The sequence below is a fragment of the Macrobrachium rosenbergii genome, chromosome 4 (genome assembly GCF_040412425.1).
Source record: "Macrobrachium rosenbergii isolate ZJJX-2024 chromosome 4, ASM4041242v1, whole genome shotgun sequence".
NCBI classification, from domain to species: domain Eukaryota; kingdom Metazoa; phylum Arthropoda; class Malacostraca; order Decapoda; family Palaemonidae; genus Macrobrachium; species Macrobrachium rosenbergii.
This window is the reverse complement of record NC_089744.1, coordinates 57848402-57869098: the sequence shown is the minus strand read 5'-3', so window position 1 is coordinate 57869098 and position 20697 is coordinate 57848402. Positions and strand designations below refer to the sequence as shown.

The following is a 20697-nucleotide window of genomic DNA, read 5'->3' as shown; positions in this document are numbered from 1 at the left end:
TCAGCGATTATTCTTACTTTGCAAAAATTGATATTAATGATTTATTCCATAAGTGGGACTTTTAATAAGAACAGAATAAAAAAAAATATCTTTCGTAAGAGCCCTGTCGATAACCTGGAATACACAGTAAGGCAGGCAGCGATAAAGAATGTGCAGATGCGTTACGAATGACCCAAATGAAAATGAAGAAAAATTTGCTGAAAGCGGTCGTTTGCCCTGTAGTGAAATACGGACCATCGCCATTGCTTGGCTGTTAGGAGGCAGTTATCGCCTGCTTAGCCAGACGAATCGGGCAATGAAGGGATAAAGATCAGATAGGAAAGAACAAGGAGATGCACCTGGCGGAAAGGAGAGGGAAGAGGCGTTGATGGAGGGATGCTGTTAAACAAACACGAGGCAGCAATCTCCGCGTCCTTCTCTCTGAAAAAAATGCGGCTGGTGCTTACGGGAACACGATTTTTTTTTATGGTATTGATGTTTCAGCGAGATCGTTACTTACATCCACCAAAGACTTTAAGCTTTCGCTAAGATACTCTGTTTGTCAAGTTTATGCTTAAAGATTTGCATACTTTTATAAAGGAAAGGCAGTGTTTAGGAGCGACCCACTAAACTCCGGCCGTATACTGAGTGTTGTTGTTTGTAGTCACGAAGAAAATGGGCAACACTACATGTTCAGAGATTTCTCGAGTTAACTAAGCAAAGCATCAAAAGGAGTGACGTATTCACTTTTGGTCATTAACCTTGTAAACAACATTCTAGGAAGTAATTATATTATTTTACTGCCAAACGTTTTGACAGGAGTGGGCATGTAGAATTTTTTTCTTTTTATTTTGAGGCTGTACTACTTTTATTTCTTTCGTCTGAATTTTAAGAAAGAAAAAGTACGCGAAAATACATGAACTGCGCGATCAAGGTAAAAATGCCACAAATCAGTTATGTAATTCTTTTATACATTACCGTGAATAATTGGTATTCCTGTCTTTCTTCCAATGATTTTTTATAACTTTTCCTTTGAAAGCGACAAGGTAAGGCCATATACTTTTGGATGCAGTTCATTGACTATTTAAAACAAAATGGTATATACTTACAAAAGAATCGTCTACAAATAACAACAAAGTCATGGCAATACTTTAATACTTTAAATGATAGTAATTATACAATCAAAATCTATCTTTTCTTACAGTACCAAGCAATATGATATGAAATCTAAAAAGAAAAACCTTCTGCTAACAACATTCGTCAGTGAGGTTTAAAATTTCTAACAACTGAAACAAAACAATTCTCATGATTTTGTTGCATGAAGTTGATTCAAGGTTTCGTGAGATATCATTTCTCAAAATAGACTTATCAATTTTGGTTCCTTTCTTAAGTTTTCTCTTTCTTATGTGACTTATGTCGTTCTGATTTTGCGTCCTCTTTCCTTGCACTCAATGGCTATGTTGTGGTGTAATCTCCCTAATTACCTGTTCAAATGAGATGACTCAGACCTAAGAATAAATGTCATTCTGCATCAAGGAATTTCATTAATGATTTTCATTAGCAAAATACTATTTGAACCTATTCTTACAGGAGCTTTCTCATCTAAATCTAAAATTACTTTACTATCAACGTTGCATGTTCTTTTTTCTTCCTGGTCTTCCATGGTTCCAACATATAATTCAGGGACACATAAAGATTACTCATATATTAATTCTATACGACACAGGATCTTCAGGATTACCTTACCTGTAAAGGCTTTTCAAATGTCAGCACCACAGCTTGACGAAGAACAGTTCAAGCCGTGTCTGAGAAGACGCCACCCAATTTATTCTGAGACAAATCTCTGTTGAAATTCACGAACGTCAGTCCACAGGCAATGTAGGTGAGCTGTTGTCACGTGTCCCGGTGACATCAGTTAAATGGCAGGAAAATGACTTCAGTTTTGTTTTTCACGAGACTCCTGTGATGACTAACGTTATGTAGGAATCAGGTATTATTTTCACTATCATTATTATACCTCTCTGGTTTTTAGTTTTCTGTAAAAGAAACCTATTGAGATGGCTTTGTCTGTCCGTCAGCACTTTTTCTGCCCGCCCTCAGATCTTAAAAACTACTGAGACTAAAGGGCTACAAATTGGTATGTTGACCATCCACCCTCAAATCGTCAAACATACCAAATTGCAACCCCTCTAACCTCAGTAGTTTTTATTTTATTTAAGGTTAAAGTTAGCCATAATCGTGCGTTTGGCACCGCTGTAGTGCCAACAACACAGGCCACCACCGGGCCGTGGCTAAAAGTTTCATGGGCCGTGGCTGAGAGTTTCATACGCTGTGCAGAAAACTCGATTGCGCCCAAGAAACTTCGGCGCATTTTTTAATTGTTTACGTACGTAACTCTTTCCTGTCAGAAAGAGTTTTGTTATTGATGAAGTTTTTCTTTAATTTTTTATCAGTTTCTACTTCAGTAATCATCTCCACTACTGGTGCAGCCTTTGCTCTTATTCTTATAAATAATTTTCTCGAAAATTACACGATGATTAAATTACCATCGATGTGGACTTACTAAAGCATTGCTGAACATGATACAATTTCTCTAACAATTATGAAAGTAAAACGTTACTTTTCATAAGATTTTCAAGGGATTATCCCAGATGTAGAATTCATACAAACATCTTCGAAGGTAAATTTATGATGATTATCACTGCTGGCACGGGGCTTTGGTAGATACTGCCTGTTACGTGGGAGCCTGTTCGCACATAGTTCATGGCAAAATAATATTCTTTCGGTAAAGGACAAAACAATTTGTTACTGAATGATTCAGTAGAGGTGAGGCTAACAGAAAGAGAAAGAGACACAGACAGACAGCGGGGAGAAGGGGGAAATCTCAGTAAATTTTGCCAGCCATTAAGACCAAGTGAAGAAGTTGCAACAAAAACTGCAAAAAAGGCAAATGCGGCTTAATGGGAAGGATAAAAAATGAAAATGGAATAATGTTGACTCAGATGAAAGTCTCGCTGCGTATTAATGAGGCCACAAACGGTCCGCCCCGCGGCGTACTAATTGGGATTTAACTGCTAATGGTTCGAATGGGTGAGTATCATTTGGTGACAATGGAGCTTGATGACCCAGATGGAGGGTTTCCCCAATTAGAGGCCAATTTGATACTGGCTGGGTATTAACTCGAAGCTAATCTCAAGTCACTCTGAGAAGGATTTCAATAGGTTTTTATTTCAGTTTTTACGGGTCCTCGGTATCTTCGGAAACTTGTTGCATTTCGTATCATTAGTTAGTAACGAGATTAGGAAATTCATGCAAATTCCAGTCAGCTCCTCAAATAATTAAGTGACTGCTGTATGTCAACTTTCCGTTTTGTTAGTTATAAACCGTGTAAATATATATAAATTTCTGCAATTATTTCATTGACGACTGCCGTACTTCAATTATCAGTTTTGTTGATGTTGAGATGTGGAAATTTATATAATACCCAGTCAATTTTTCTATTGATTAATGTCTCCTGTACTTCAAACATCGGTTTATTACTAATGAAATATCTTTTATTCATTTGATTGATGATATCTGTAAGTCATGGATTCTGTGGTTTATAAGATGTACAAGTTTGCATAAAAAATCTTGGTAAATGAAAGACGATTTATTTCTGTCAATTATCTTGGTAGTTTTTTCATTAGGTCGGTATAAGCCATATAAAATTTTCGTCACTAATGAGATATTGAAATGAATATGAATCATGGTTTATCTTCAACTGGGTAACTAATGCCATCGTCAGATATAAATTTAGCTAGTTATGGAATGTTTGAAAATTATGAAATTTTAGTCCATTTTACAGCTGAACCACGTTATCCGACACAAGTGGGCAGAATTTTCTATTGTATTATTGTTTTTTTCATCTAAGATCATTTGGTGAACTAATCTGACACCATTTCATGACGATCGTCATACTGAACTTATTTATCTCTCCTTTCTGTCCTATTTGTCAGAGGTTAATCATGATACGGGAAGAGATGATACTCATAAAGATAAAGATATTTTTCAATCATTATTCTTTTCCAACATAATTATAAAATTTGAAATATATACATACATTCATACATATAGACATACATAAACTCTCCACTCTCACTCGCTCTCCTTCCGATCAACGTCTCTCTCACTTCTGACTTTTCAGAAGTATGAAAGGAAGGAAAAGTTTCGATGGAGTCTTCTTTCAATGGAAGACTTTTCCTTCCGCTTTTAAGAGGGTGTTGAAGCCAGATGATAGGACAGAGATGGGGCTTTTACTAGTAAAAGTGGCCGTGTCTCCTCTCTACACAAGAAAAACACGAGGCTTTTACCGACAAAATTAGCCTGAACTACGCTCTGCATCCAGCAGCAACACATCTTTTACTAGGAAAATTGGTAAATACGATAATACAGTAGAATGAAAAAGCATTAACCTGAATTATTGCTCATGGCAAATATACGGAAAGGACAGAGATACGACTTTCGGTAGCAGAATCGGCCAATTTTTCTAGATAGAGAGAGAAATCCTGCTTGTACTACCATAATTCGCCGTGAATTCCGCCCAGGTAAAATAAAGATTTAAAGTAGGTTGGAGGAAGTGCTTCTACAGAAGATTTAGCCATAACGTTGGTCTAGGTAGGTCAGAAATGAGGCTTTCACCAATATTAGAAATTAATGTGGTTTAGAAGAGAGCCACATGAAGTTTTTACTGGTCTCAGGAACGTTGTAATTGCTAATGAAATCACACCTCTTGGTTTTAACCTCGTCGTAAGCTTCCTGGCTAATCGCCATGACATTTTCCAATAAGCGTTTCCTGTTCTACTTTTAGTTCTTACCTCATGGCTTTTTTATTTTTAAGATATTCAGTATTTTTACTTATTATCAGTTCGGCTACCTACAGCTCGGACGATTTACAACAAAAATACATTAACTTGATCTGTATCAAGAGCTCGATTTGTAATTTCTCTAGATCGAACAAAGTGGGCATTGTTTTTGTAGTAAACGTGGAAAACTCATTTCTTTTTAACGTGTAGATAAACCAGCAACCAGTTATTTTCATACATACATCAAATGAAACCAAGAAAAGCATTTATATCATAAAAAAATGCATTAGTGCATTAGGAGAAATCAATTCCTAACAAAATTTGTGGAATATATCTTCAAAGCAATCGAACACGGACTGCAAATCAATCTTATGCAGAAAGTAACTCGGTCAACTTTTCATAGCAAAATCTAATTCGTTGTTACAAAAATAAAATAAAACTGAACATCGCAAACCATCACAACTGTTGTTTTTTGTCACTGCCACTTCCGAATGAATCAATCTCAACAGCTTCACAGTTCTGCTGTGCAATTAAAACTACAGTTTCATTTGACAAGTTAATCCTACCATCACAACCACTTCCTTTCACTGAAAAGTGTCATCCTATCAGACCTCAAACTGACTGCGCTATCAACATCAGGTGTCGTAAGGCTAAGGCACCTGCCAGAATGCCTTCTGTACGTCTCAGGTAATCATAGTGCCGCTCGCGTGACAGGGTCTAAAGCCCACACTGAAATAATTACTATAGAATTATTCAGTAGTTATCGCTATTTGAACCTCAACTTTCAAAACAACTCAGTACATGAACTCCTACGTGACACAGGGTCAGTTGATTCTGTTATACCATACTACACTGTTCCAGAGAATCCGAGGTAATACCACACTAAAGTAACGTACATTTTGAAGAACAAATGCTCTGAATGACGTACCTTTTCTTACAAGATGCCCGTAAGGTCCGTGTAGTTTGACTTGGATGTTAGAATTCTTCATTCTGCTCAAGTCTATTGTGTTTCTTCGTAGCATATCGCCGCCCTGGGTTCTGTCTTCCATGTTGAAAATCCTGGATCCTTGCCACAGAAATTCACGGCGCGTTGATTGGCACTATTTGTCTTTTCTTCTGGAAAATGAAAATCGGTATCAGCAGTATTCTTTAGTTCTATCCAGTGCTAACCTTCTCTGGACTTCAGTGCATTTACTGTAAACAAACGGGCTTAACTTCTGGATGTAACCAGAATGGGCTTAACCAACTAGTCTTCTGATGAGCTATATAGTGAAATCAAGATAGAATAAACTATCTTTATTAAGTATTCAGATAATGTAAAACTTGAAGAATGAATACTATAGAAGTTAAGAAATTATATCGTAAAACGCAACACCATTCACTACTTACAGCTTTATTCAGGCATCCAAAATTATTGGAAGAAAATTTTTATAATGACACTAAGCACGACGGCAATACGTTTTATAGCTAAAGAGTCATGATTTTCTGGATCTTGTGCGGTGAACTCGCCTCCACGGTGGAGTTGTTAATGAATGAAATATCAATACTATTACAACAGCTGACGTCTTTTATTTGGGGGGGGGGGTTTCTTATTAAAATAAACCAAATTTAGCTCTCCCTTCAGTCTCCAAACCTTTCATTTTTGATTTAATTTTTTTAAAGAATTTTATTTATAACTCTGCCTTCAAATCATTTAGAACCTCAGAATCCGAGTCAGCCGACTTTCTTCAAATGCACATCCTTCTGACACTGGTCCTTTGCTAGCTTTCACATTAGACAGAAACTTCCATTGGAACGTTTCTGTCATTGGCTGGCTTCTTGACACCTAAATCACTCCACTGGCTCTTCTTCTAAATGACCTTTGAGAAAATCAACGAGACACTGATTTATTTTAAAAACTATCTTGGTGCTGAAAAGTAGATTTGCTTAGCAGCATCTTTGTGTTCCATTATCTTTGCGGATGTAATCCGCAAGTAGATACCCAATTTGTGGCTATGACATTATGTCATATAATTTTTAACCAGTGTGTCAATCACGTTATACATGAACAAAAAATTTTTCATTCTTTAAACTTGTGTATAAATTACTCCCTCAAACTATCTGAAAGAAAAGTGAGACCATAACTCTATAAATATGTTACGCGATTCTTCCAACAAAATTCAGGTTAGAACAGGGTTCCGTTCCTCAAACATTCGAGAAATTTATGCATAAAGACTAATGCTATGCGCCGCCTCCATTATGCTCAAAACTTGCATTTAATGCAAAGCGTTTTTCGCCCAGGGCGAGCGACAGTGCACCAGATGACGGACCAGCCAATCTACGCGCCGTGTTTTCGGAATCCCTAAAACCATCATCAAGACTAATGTTATACACCAAGCGGCGGTCCACCAATCAGCGCTTTCGTCATTGTTGCGTGAGAGTCAATCGACGGTCGGAATATTCATCATTCATTGAACACGTGTCGCTCTGTAAATAAACAGCTTTATCGCTATTTTCATCGGTATTATTAATCATCGAGCGATAACATCACCACTATAATGACTTTAGGCAACATAGACTCTATGAAAGTGTTCGATCTGACCTGGCCATTCCTGATAGTGTAAAAAAAAAAAAAAGGCAAAAAGGTAAATGGCTGTGTGCGTTGATGGGTTCTAAGGTGAAGCTGAAGCTATTTTGGATGATGTTTCGTGTTCAAATGTTGGTTGTGATCGTTATGAACATTTTCCCTTAATAGATCTGGTGATAGTGAGGGTAAAGAGGAAAACAGTGATATGAAGGTGAAGAAGGGAATAGGCAAAAGGAAGGACAGTAAGCCTAGAGTGAAAAGAAAGAGAAGAAAATCCCATTATTTTCCAGTTATAGTGACAGTGGCACAACAGATGACGAGTGGATCCATTCCTGTAACAGTGACAGGATACAGAATATGATGATTGTTCCCCGAGTACCACAAAGAGCCCCATATGTCTGGGCAATTGTGCCACCCTTATCAGCGTTGAAGCCAGTGCCAGTGTCACTACCAGCGGTGGTTCCCAACCTCTGGAACCTTCTGCTAATGAGGCTCAACACCTGACACAGCAGGAAAAAGAAAAATAGCTAATAGACCAGAAACATGGACTGCTATTGTTGCTAAAAGGCAATACAACCTTGGGCTGTCCCACTAAAGCTTTGCTGAGTAGAATGGTACTAGAAAACTGTTCCACCAAGCAGGTCGGTCCCCTTGCAACTGCAAGAACGAATGTTTTCTCAAGGTTGGGGATAAGGCAATTAATGTGATCTTCAAGGCATACTGGCAAATGGGGACTACAACTTGCAGACAGCTTACCTCCAAAGATATATTCACAGGGACCCCATTAAGAGAAAGAGATCTACGGCCGAAGAAAGAAAAAGTGGACATTGAGGTACTCTGCTACTCCATGCAAGGAAATGACATTGCAAGGCTCCATCCTCTTCATTCATTCAATGAATGCTATGAAGAACGAAGTCGCTGTCACGTACTAGTCTTTCTGTCAGAGTACTCCAGCTGTAAATTGTGGGGTTTTGCTTTCAACGTTGCCAATCTCTCTCTACTTGTTGATGGCTCTTGCCTGCCTATGGATTAATTCAGCTGACTATTCTAAAAAATAAAACAAGAACTCAAATTTTGGTGAGTAAAACTATTTTTAGCCATTATCCCTCTTTTCCATGGCTTTTCATCTATTGATGATTATTTTTATGCGTTGACCGCAATTAGCTTTATCAATAATCATTATTTACAAGTTTGTTATGATTATTATTAACGTGCTTCATGTTTATTGATATTAACCAGGAGTGACAATATCAATTTTTTTAAATTTTTTGAATTTTTAGGAAGTTGCGTAAGTTTTCCGTTAATCACTATTATTTTTTCTTAATCATTATTCGCAGGTTTGCTGTAATTATTATTTACTCCATGACATGCTTGTTAATGTTTATTGCTGTTAATAACAGTGTGTGACAAAATCTTTTAAATTTTTGGAAGTTTTTTTGACGAAAAGACAAAATAATCTGGGGAATGGTTTGGAGCAATTTTTTTATTACCATAAAACATTGGAAAACATCATTCACTATCTTGGGAATTTTGCACCTTAAAACAGGATAAAACACGTTTTAATGCATAAATTGGGTAACGGTAGCAAAATACAAGACAGGCTCCACAATTTTGCTAAATCTACTGAACATTTTTCAAAAGTGTTAAATACCCACAATTTATATACAGTAGTATTAGTTTCACTTTAAAAATGTAAGGTAATAGCATCATAAATTGCAATATAATCGTAATGTGAATACCGTTGACTTTCAATCGCGATTTACTCCGTTTTTAAAAAATTGGCGCACAGCATGTTTCTCAAGTGGTAGGGTCAACCCATCTTTCCACAAATTATACCGTTTTCATTCTTGTGAAAAGCATCAGCTGGAGTGAGGCAAAAGACCTCTCGCTTTCTCATTCATTTCCTTTCCTAGTTTTCCCTTCCTCCTTAGTCTTTTACGGGTATTTGTAATGGCGAGCTGTTGCTGTTGAATGATTTAAAAGGCGGGTGTGAGACGTGGGTCAGCTGGCAGGTGTGTTTGTGCATCTTTGTGTGTGTGTCTGTGTTCTGGCGCATCGTTTCTTTGCAATGAGTAGAAGAATGTGAAGAAGATTTATGATCCAGTGGTTGGGGATGGGAGCGAGGGGAGGGGAGTTGAAGGGTTACTACGTGCTAAGTAAAACGAAAGTGTGTATGTTTTAGTTTCACAGGAATAGAGAGAGAGAGAGAGAGAGAGAGAGAGAGAGAGAGAGAGAGAGAGAGAGAATCACGAAACAAATAAGAGAAGATGCACCTGGATAAAACTTTTTCCACGCGAAAAAAAAAATCGTAAATAGTCAATAACAAACAGAAATGGGATAAACGCAAGATTGAGTAAGCATTTTTGTCACATTTGCCCTTCAATTAATTTGATCCATTATCGCTTCATTATGCGCAACTTAATCATCGCGACTGTTCATAACAAGACAGTAATTGTTGTAAGCACCGTAACATCCGTTCCTTCCTGAAGGTAAGAGGCAGAACTAAAAGCAGACAAACGAGCTACTTAGTGTTCTATAAATGGAAAAAGGTATTTGAACTGTCACATCATTTACAAGTTTGTCTTAAGGGCAACGGTATCACGTTAAAAAACGCACTAAACCCTCCTTAAGTCGGATTTTGTTTATTGCTGAACAAACAACCAAGGGAAAAAATACTTGAATCTTGTCTTTCTTCTTTTCTTGCTCCGAGATACAAGCTAGATTTTTGTTTTTTAGGAAGAACTGGCAGCATCAGGAATGCAGGAAAGTTGTAGGATTGTGTAAATGTACTGTCAAGCCTATCTCTCCTGTGAGGGAAACGAATGCTCATCATGCTAATAAAGAAACTCTTCAGATTGCCATGGTGTAAATTACTATAAGTAGGTTGTCTCCCCCTCTCTCTCTCTCTCTCTCTCTCTCTCTCTCTCTCTCTCTCTCTGAGGATTAGAAGTTGAAAAATCATTATCCTGTGAAATCCAAAAAGAAATTAAGATATTTTAGAATATTTTTTCTAGAGAGAAAGAAAATTCATGAAGAACGCTCTTAATTCTTAAGAATTAATTTAAGGAATTCATTTCAATGAATTGTACCATCAAGAGTACGGGATTATTTAGCAAATAGCTCTTGTTCTCTCAACTCATCTGAGGTAGCTTGTTTTTTAAGGTAATGGTCTTTTAGGCTACTTGACTCTTTCGAATAATAATAATAATAATAATAATAATAATAATAATAATAATAATAATAATAATAATATAGGAACACTAGGCACGATTCCAAGATCCCTGAAAAGGAACCTGGAAAAACTAGAAGGTGAAGTAACTCTAGGATTCATGCAGAAGAGCGAGCGTGCTATTAGAAACAGACGTAGTGAAAAAAGTGATGGACCCCTAAGGAGGCAAGATGCAACCCGGAACCCTACACCATAAATGCCACCCAGTCGAATAGGATGACTGACATAGACAAAATAACAAAATAATAATAATAATAATAATAATAATAATAATAATAATCAGTCAGACGTCACATACTCTCTGAGTATCTTTAATGCTTTAAAGAACTTCACGCAACCTCAATATTTTCTTAATTGACGCTGTACAGTACAACCTTCAACTAACGAGTCCTCTATTGATGGTGATATGTTGGGCGAGTGATGAATGGCTCGCAGATCCGTAAACGACAATCTATTCATCGCCTTCCTTTTCTGCAATGTGGACCTTGAGGCTATCATGGAACTTGTAATTCTTCCCGTAATTAATGTTTTTACGGTGCAGATGCGATCTCATTTGTTCTTTGTTCTCCTTCTACGTTTGAGATATTTTCTTTCATGGGATTATTTACGGTTATAGTTTCAAACAAGTTTTATGCCATCACACAAGTAAAGGGAATAAAACTTGTGGATAGATGAAGGTAGAGTAAATTTACAAAAAATAGAACTTTTAAAGTGATAGAAATAACGATTTTCAGTAAAACATGAGCATAATCCCCTAGGATATTGGTGTAATATGAAAATTAAAACGAACACTGAGCCTGGTAATGATTTTCTGTAATATATATATATATATATATATATATATATATATATATATATATATATATATATATATATATACACATATCTATACACACACACACAAACACACACACATATACATATATATATATATATATATATATATATATATATATATATATATATATATATATATATATATATATATATATATATCAATAAGATAGATCATGACCATAATATTTTAAACTTAACATTTATTACCAAAATTACATTAATTAAAAATCCATATAAACACACATCTACTGCATATATATATATATATATATATATATATATATATATATATATATATATATATATATATATAGATGTGTGTGATATGGATTTTTAATTAATTTAACTTTAGTAATAAATGTTATGTTTAAAATATTATCACGTAGGTTTTCCGATATGAAAAGTACATTTCCCGACTATTTATTTCATCATCGCGATTCCTCGGCGTTACACGATCCTAAAATAAAATAACACCAGTGAAAATAACCGAAGGTCAAGGTGCGCACACACACACACACACACACGCGCCTCTTTACGATTACCGCTCCTTCCGGCACAAAAGGCGAAAGCGCCACGGCGGCTGGTTTTTAAAATATCGTCTTCAGAAACGCATTTCACCCCGTCCTCTTCGCCCATTAAATCAGAGGAAGGAAAGACACATATTCTGGGAGCCGGGAAAAAGTGGGGAGAGTTTATCAAAAGGTGTATACATGCCGTGAAAGCAAGATGTATGCATGAGATTGTCGTGACACGCCTCTCATCAAAGGCATCGTGTCCGAGATAAGGATGCTGTCGAGCATGCTTGGAAAAGGGATTTCCTTTCGGTGATGTTTATAGTCTGTCATAAGCGAGGTTTATGAATTTCAGATGCTTATGCCAGTATTTCCCTTTTGATATTACAGTAGTGATATTCAAAACCAAATGGTATTGTTGAAGGTTAGAATCCAAACGTTGCAGTGTTGAGATATCTTTCTTGTGTTTAAAAGGCATAATGTGGGTTCAGATTATATTCAAAACGTGGACTGAATAATAAACCATTCAAATATTTTAAATTTCGTGTCACATCAAATCAACGTTAATTATTGTATTATGGTTAGTAATACTTCTCTAAGTTGAATAGATGTAGAATACATACTGTACATAAATGAGATGACCTTTGATTTATGACTTTTAGTTATTAAACGTTCAGATTCATTTTCCATGTGAAGCTTCATGAAATATGACGCAACAATAAGAAAAATCATTGTTTCCTTAGGTTCGCGATTTTAGATATTTCTGCTTTTATTTAAATCGTTTCTTTTCCTAACCAACTGGAAAGTGAATTCTTACCATTATTAAAGCGATCATATTCTTCAATGTTTAACCACAAATATAGTTCCGACTCACGTTGTTTGAAAAACTATTTGAGGTGGCTTATGGAAAAATAGGAATATAGATAATGAGTAAAAGCAGTTATTTAATTAACAATTATTTCTATCACACATACAAAGCATACGCACCTAAAATCGTCTAAGAAGTAATGGACCTGGATGAAAACTTACACGTAATACAATGGTAAATTTTAAGAGAAAAAAAAGAGGAAAGAGAAGACACGAAGCAATTAAAAGAATTCGTACTTGAATTTAAATCATTAAAAAAATTAAATAAAACTGAATAAATGTATGGAGCAATAAATAAAGAAACAAATGAAAATGTCCGCGATTGTATGCTTTTGCTAAGCACTCAAAGCAAGACTGACCAAGACTAAATCAGAGGTTTTATTTCAACCACACGTTGAAGAACAATTTTTGTACGGTAATAATAATAACTATAATAATAACTATAATTCATTCTAGTAATTTTGCCGTTTATTCTGTTTACTTTTTTAATTACCGCAGACTACGCTAATCTTTGTAATATTACAATAGGACGCCCTCAGTCATTCTTTTTGTTCAAAATAAATTCAGAGTACAAAATTGTTCCCCCATTTCTCAGGGACTGCCTTTTGAATAGAAATAAAATGATCATGTCTGCGCACCTTGCATATGACCTTGGAAGAGACAGCTACAGACACGTCACAATCACTCTGAAACGACGCCTAAGTTCAAAACGACAAATTATTTGTGAGAGAAAAGCAAGAGCGTTTGCTCCAAGTTAACAAGAGGAAAAATTGCTCAAATAAAAATGCTTCCACCTGGTTCTCGGGGGGGATAACACGGCGGCTAATCTCTTTGTAGCACCTATTGTGTGCAGTTGCGCAGAAATGTTGAGGATCAGATGCAACGGCGGAGCTTCGGAGGAGGCGTTTACCTTTAGCCGTGTTGGAGAGCCGCCAGACACAGCAACACAGATTGTTAAACGACTCTTCCGAGCTATTTACAGGGAAACTATTTTTAATGGCATTTACACACGACCATCGCGAAGTTTTGAGCTCTAGTTCCTTTGGTTTCTTTACGTATTAACTCCGGCCCTCAGAAGATGTACCGTGAATCTTCGTGTTGTTGGTTTTATCGATCAGTTTTCTTATATCCTAAAAACAGGATTACCTATAAGTGAATTTAATAAATTTATACACACATACATATATATACATACATACATACATACACACACATATATATATGTGTGTATATATATATATATATATATATATATATATATATATATATATATATATATATATATATATATATATATATATATATATATATATATAATAACGTAAATAACACTGCTAATTGCTAACAGAACAAAATTCCTATTCATGTTTATGAGACCGAAAATCTCTGCAAAAGTGCATAAGGAGGGAGGAAATCACAGAAAGAGAGAAACAAAAAACAACATAAGAAGAATATCACTATAAAAATTAATGTACAACCATAACCTGTAATAATACAGTTTTCTTATGGTTCAGTTTCCCTTGCTCATGGTGTGTAAATATGTTTGTGTACTTACCCTCTAACATTGTAAGTGTTATTGATTCACCTGTTATCGGAAATAAGGTAGTCATCTTCAATGTATTATTGAAAGGGTCACGTTACCGAAGGTGCCTTGCGTGCGGAGGGGGAAATCGATAAACAGGCGTTACGTCAAAACCTTCCCACGACCACTACTTTATTCATAGCAGGGATATAATGCTATATTTAAGGTATTGCCTTCATTCTTGTGCGTTGCGCAAGGCATTAGCTTTCTGAAAATTAGGTAAACTTTGAGATCACAATTCATCTGTACGTATTAACTTTGATGAAATTGCTGTATTTAAGTGACAAGGACACATATTTTAAAATGAGAGAAAATTATTGTCATATAAACCTAAGAAACAAAAGTTTACAGATTTAAATAAAAAGTGAATTATGAAATTCTAAACAAGTTTTAGAAGATTTACTGTAAAACTTTGGATTCTACTGTGTGTTTAACTAAGTTTTGATCATTATAGCATGCTTGAAATTTTCCGAACAATAAAACTGTTTATAAATATTTATTGAAGACTATGAAATTTACCACAGAATAGTTTAGAATTCATGCTTCTTGATTTTCCGAAAGATGTACAGCATTAATATATATATATATATATATATATATATATATATATATATATATATATATATATATATATATATATATATATATATATATATAAATGTATACACACACACAAGGCCGGCTCGAGGTACCGGCAACTCGGGCAGTCGCCCGGGGTACCATGCGCTAGGGGCACCATCGAGGAGGGCGCCATGTCATGTGTTTAAGATCTTCCAAATAAAAAGGAAAAAAATGTGAAAATGATCAATATAAGGAAATAAAAATACCAAAATGTTAAATTTCTTGAGTGCAGTAAAATTTTCGAAAACCTGATTATTACTTTTTCTGTTTTAGTGACCGAACACAAACTATAAAAAACAACTGACAAAGACATGAGGAATCCGAGAAGCTCTTTAAGAACTATCAGATATGCTTGCTTCTGATCCTACAGTGCGACATAAAGCAGACTCTTGTAACAAAAGAGTAATGTTGATGTCTGGTACGATGTCTTAGGCAGCGTAAATGTTGTCAGCAAAACTGTGCAGAACACCTCTTTGGAACTCTCTGCCGTAGTTTCATTGATGTCACTGATTACTTAATTAATTATCGTGCAAATGGATACGAAATGGCTCTAGAGTCAGCAAAAGAATTAGCTACTGAATTAGACGTAGGACCCATTTTCAGAAGTGAAAGAATAAGCAGGAAAAGGAGGCTGTTTGAATATGAGTGCATTGACGAGCTTCCAAAAGCAGATAATCCACAAAAGAAATTTAAAAATCATGAGTTCAGTGAAATACTCGACAGAGCTATCAGCTATTTATCAGAGAGATTTGAACAGTTACAAAGTTTTCAACAACACATGGGGAATTTTAAATAACCTACAAGATCTGCCGGATAAAAATAAACTCAAAGTAGCATGTCGAGGTTTGAGGATAAGTTAAGTTACCAAGAAAATGGTGATATTAATGGATGTGATCTCTTGACTGAACTGGATACTGCAAAGAATTATTTCCTGATGATGTAAAGCTTCCAACAGAAGCCGTTGGGTTCATAGACACTAATGAGTTACAGGATGTCATGCCAGATCTGTGGGTTGCATTAAGAATAATGCTTACGATACCTATTACTGTGGCCAATGGAGAGAGGAGTACTGAGAAAGCCAATGCATCTGCGATATGAATAGCTTCTTGAAACTCTTCTGGCAAAATTTACAACAAATGGAGTTTTCAAGAATGGGCACTGCATTAAGTACTGCTGAACACACTTACTATAAATAAAATAAGTTTTCGCTTTATCCAGAGCTTTATCTTAAATCGCTGTATAGTCTGATAAAGGAATTTGCAGATTTTCCACAACATAAGATCCTGGTAATTTGCATTACTTAATATGAAGTGATATAATGTTCCACTAATAGTGTTTGAACTAAAATCAACCAAACATTAAAGAAAATGAAGTTCAATTAAAATATTACGCTTTTCAATCATTGAGCTAAAATAAAAGGTACTGACCGCTGTGTACAACAGAAGAGCATCTTGGAAAACTTGGAGGCCACGGACAAAGTCACATCTCATGAACTTTCAGTGTAAACGGCCTTTTGAAGCTTTGTGGGAATTTTATTTCTTGAACCCATTTAGAATGCATAATAATATATTAATGTTACAAAATTATCAGAATTAAAGATATCCATATTTCCGGATACATATTGATAAATAAATTGGAGTAAGTTATCTCACTATGGGTTTGGGTAGTTGGATGTTGTGAGACATTATTTCGGTAAGACGTCGCCTTAGATGGTAGGTGACTCCAGGAGTTCCACACCAGCCCTCTAAATCCCCCTAATATATTACCTCACCTCAAAGGAGGGCCCATGGTGACATAAGGCCAACCATATCTATACCATCCAACTAACCCCGTGTGAGGAAATAATCAATATGCGAACAAATTATCGTTACAGTTCCGTCTGTGTGTGTGTGTGTGTATGCGTGTGTGTGTGTGTGTGTGCGTGTGTGTTTCAATTTCGCCGGTGTTCAGTTCTCCTTTTCAGGCGCACAAATTGCTTTCTAGCCAAATGAAAGGAGAATGGGCTAATAGGAATTTCCTCGAATGGTACCAATAATAGTTGCCAATCAATGGAAATTCAACTAATCCCAAGTTACGTGGGCCAGGCATTATCATTCCTCCAGAAGATCGCCAGGATCGATAACTGCTTTGATTACAGGTATGAACCTGTGCCTTATGAATAAAATTCAGAAATTTCTTTATTTCTCTTATAGAAAATATAACTTCAGTTTGCAGAAATAGTGTAACGCTTTAGGTTAATATTTTAGTAACCGAAGATATTTAGATTGGTCAGCAGTCCTGCATTGTGGCCTTTGTTTTTTATTCATTGGCATAAATAACCCAATTCAAGCATAACACACAGACTACCCATTCAAAGCTGCTCTTTGTTGATTGTTGTTCCTATCAGCCTGCATTGGTAGTATATTCAACAGATAAAGTCTCAAACTTATAATAACAACCCACATCAAACATTCTCTCAGTATGTGCAATTTCCATAGACTTTTATCAGTATCCTGCTTACAGTGGGGCATATTTCGACATGAATATTCAAAATGCAGTAATAATACTGTAAAACACTACGCATTGTAACAAATGTATTATTTTTCATAGTAACCTGCATCACACACTGTATACCTGGAAATATTTCGTAGAACAATCCATGAGAATTTAGACGCTATACAAATAATAATAATGATAAGGACTACAGTACAGTTCATTTCAAAATTGAGCATTTAGAATTAGGGGAAATTTATCTTTGAAATATTCATAATAATTATTCCGATAGACGGAGGAAATTCTGCCTGCTCTGCCCTAAAACTGAACTTAGGTACATTTTTTGTTACAGTCCATTGTAAGGTCAGAAATGTCGAAGACATTCCAGGTCAAAGTGCAGGTAGGAGTATGAATAATGTAAACAATGAAGACACACCTCGGCTCTGATTTTGGAAAATATTAAGTATAACAAGTACACACTGAACCTACTAATTGGAAGTAAGCTATATCCCAATAAATTTGAAATGTAACTGGTAAACGTAAGCCAAAATCCGTCAGTTACCCTGGCCAGTCGCATCAGTTCCGATAACAAACACTGACAAGCCAGTTGTTGTACTGAAACTAAATAAGAGATCGCTGACATTCAAGTAAACAATGAAACAACATAAGCAAATAAAGAATTTAACTTTTGTAGAAGTTAAACTCTTAGGAAAGACTGTATTTTTTCACATTTAGCAAAAAGCATAAATGATTTCAAAATCAAAAACTCATCTCAGAAAGCATTTTACATAAAGAATTCTTATCGCACAGGACGCTCGAGTAAATGTTTACTTATCTCTGTGAAACAGCCTACTGACTGAATCAGCAAATATATTAGTATAATACATGCGCTGCAAAAAAAAAAGTAGTATCTTCCCACTAAATAAAAAATAATTCTTTTCAACTGGAAATAACACAGTTTTGAATTGCCATTTTTCGAGATATTAGTGAAAGTCGAAAATAAGGGAAATTGCAAAGCATTTTAAGTAACTAACTATTCACTGTGTTATATTTTTTCAAAACCCTTAAAGACCCACTTATATTACAAAGACCATCGTCTCCTTGTAACATAATTTTCACACACTAACTTTTATGTAATCACCTGTATCATTATCGGAAACAAAGCATAAATTCGGAGTTCGACATTGACTGGTCAGTCATCTGGTGGGTGATTTTTTCTTGACATAAAATCCTAAGCGTTGCCACTTGTATCAAGTAACTTGCTTTTAAAGCAAAATATTATTCTTTTCCAAAGGGGCCTTGCTCATCACATTCTTACCATATATTTCATATAGTGTTACATAATCTTTGACTTTAATGTTCAAGTTTATTATTATTATCAAATCATTTGAAAATCAAAACTATTTTTTTATAGCAGCAAAATTATAAATACATTATGATTTACTTTTGATTTTCAAGTTTATGTAGCTTCGTATTATTTGTCTCGCAGTATTATTGATATTATTACTATTATCATATCCCATTGTAAACTATAATTCCCCCATTGACTGAAATATGTTACATGACGTATTTGACATGCTGTTGTCATGATTAAATTAGCTAATGAGAAAGATAACTGTCAGTTACATGAACAGAGGCAGGCCCCTTCAAAAAAGCTAAGCACGAACTCGAGGCATCAACTCCTAAAAAGAGAGGGAGGATGGCAATGGGGAGGGGGAGGGGGTTAGGATTACCACTCGTATGCCTCGGCTTACCCTTGGACCTCGGAGGAACGTGGCGATATACTCATCAAGTTTCAGCTCTTGAAAACTATCGAAATAATAACGACGATCATAATTATCAAAATACTGTTAAAATCTTTATCATCTGTGGACCTCCTCAACCACAGCACTCTTTCGGCCACACAACCAGAGGCCAAATGACAAGCAGCCGACGAAGAAAACGAAGAAAGGAAAAAAAGAAAACGAACCCCTACAAAGGGTCAGACATGTGGTGGTGGTGGTGGTGGCATCAACCTCAGTGATTTTATAGGCCTATAAATAATTTCTTTCCCTGCTGTGGAAGCGTGGACATAACAAGAAACCCGCGGTCAAACTGGCTCAGGATGTATCACGCACATCAACCATAAATTGAGACGCGCACGCACGCCACGATCTTTCCCTGTCCACCCTCAGAAGAAGAAAAGAGAGAGAGAGAGAGAGAGAGAGAGAGAGAGAGAGAGAGAGAGTTATGACAAATCCTTTGTGAAATGTGTTTTTTTTTACGGAATGCGTATATTAATTTCAAGTTTATAATTATGTGTCGAAGTAACGAGGAAGAACAGACGTGAACATACATATACCATTTGTGCAGAACTAGTTTACCATAAAGAGGCTATGCTACTGAAGTTGTTTTCCATGTAAGTTGTCAGCCGAATTGCACTTATTATGTACCGTACATAATGCTGCCATATCTATAGTTATCCTCGATAAGCCGCTACTTTTCGGAGAATTTCAAGAAATACCTTTATTACTGTAATTTCCGCAATACACGTAGTGTCATTTTACTATATATAGCATGGCTTTCATACTTGTTTTCATACTCTCCTGTCACTATTTCTTGTTTGTCATTCTTATTGTCTTTGTCGCTTCGTACATTGTCCAACCCATATGTTAATTGTTCTTAAATTATTCATTGTTATTGTCAAATTTAATTTAGTTATTCATAGTTATTGTCAGTCTTACTGCTGTGCAATTATTATTAAATTATTCTTATAGTATTGCTTTCAACGCGGTAAAAGATTCTGGTTCCAGCGTGCATCGAATGACCGAAATATCTGATTCACTTGTGTGTGTTTAAGCAGCGGCACAAGGCTTTGTTTGCACTGATATCTGTAAGCTACGATCTTTTGTCTTAGTGAGACAGGTCACTCCTCCCCACCCCGAAAAAAAACTTTTAACCTAAGATTATTTTCATTAGGCGAGAAACACTTTTTTTTCTTGCATAAACATACACATATACACACACAAATCAATATTATATATATATATATATATATATATATATATATATATATATATATATATATATATATATATATATATAACTTCATCACATACACAATTGTTCTGTGCATTAGTAGAATTACTAAAAGGACCTCATTCAAACATACTATCCAGTTTGAATGAGGTCTTTTAATAATATATATATAT

The 20697-nt window shown here is 35.5% G+C and overlaps 1 long non-coding RNA gene across 1 annotated transcript in view; it reads right to left on the bottom strand.

Moving 5' to 3' along the window:
- LOC136834950 (uncharacterized) overlaps positions 1 to 20697 on the bottom strand; it is a 322137-nt gene that overhangs the window by 171004 nt on the left and 130436 nt on the right. The window contains exon 6 of the long non-coding RNA XR_010851935.1: positions 5749 to 5936. This is a non-coding gene — a long non-coding RNA (uncharacterized lncRNA). The remainder of the gene's footprint in view (positions 1 to 5748; positions 5937 to 20697) is intronic.